We start from the raw sequence: 939 nt of genomic DNA, 5'->3' as shown, positions 1-939 counted from the left end.
TTCAACATAATTAAAGCCATATATAACAAACCCACAGCCAAAATCATTCTAAATGGAGAAAAACTGGAAGCATTCCCATTGAAATCAGGAACCAGACAAGGTTGTCCACTATCTCCACTCCTCTTTAACATAGTACATGAAACTCTTGCAAGAGCAGTAAGACAAGAGCAGGAAATTAAAGGAGTAATAACTGGAAAAGAAGAGATCAAATTATCCATTTTTTCAGATGATATTATATCTAAGAGATGGCAAAAACACCAGTGGAAAACTAGAAATTATTAACGCATTCAGGAAAGTGGCAGGTTACAAAATAAATCTACAAAAGTCTGTAGCCTTTCTATATACCAATAACAAGCAATCAGAGAAAGAGTACATGGAAACACTTCCCTTCACAATAGCTGCAATAAAAAATAAAATATCTGGGAATAAACCTGACCAAAGACATTAAAGACTTCTACAATGAAAATTTTAATCCTTAAAGAAAGAGATTGAGGAAGACAGGAGAAGATGGAAGGACCTCCCATGCTCATGGATTAAGAATTAATATTGTGAAAATGACCATCCTACAAAAGCCATTTACAGATTAAATGCAATGCCAATCAAAATCCCCATGACATTTTTTACAGAATTAGAAAAAAGCCATCCTAAGATTCATATGGAAGCACAAAAGACTTCAGATAGCCAAAGCCACCCTGAGCACTCAGAGCAGTGCTGGGGGTATTACTATACTAGATATTAAACTGCATTACAGAGCTATAGTCATAAAAACAACATGGTACTGAAAAAAAATAGACCCATAGATCAATGGAACAAAATTGAAGACACAAATATGAGTATCTTCAATTTCAGCCACATTATATTTGACAAAGGTGCCAAGAACATTCACTAGAGGAAAGACAGCATGTTCAGCAAATTGTGCTGGCAAAACTGGATCTCCAC

Source organism: Nannospalax galili, unplaced genomic scaffold (genome assembly GCF_000622305.1).
Source record: "Nannospalax galili isolate Female #2095 unplaced genomic scaffold, S.galili_v1.0 scaffold323, whole genome shotgun sequence".
NCBI classification, from domain to species: Eukaryota; Metazoa; Chordata; class Mammalia; order Rodentia; family Spalacidae; genus Nannospalax; species Nannospalax galili.
Note: the sequence above shows the minus strand (reverse complement) of the source record.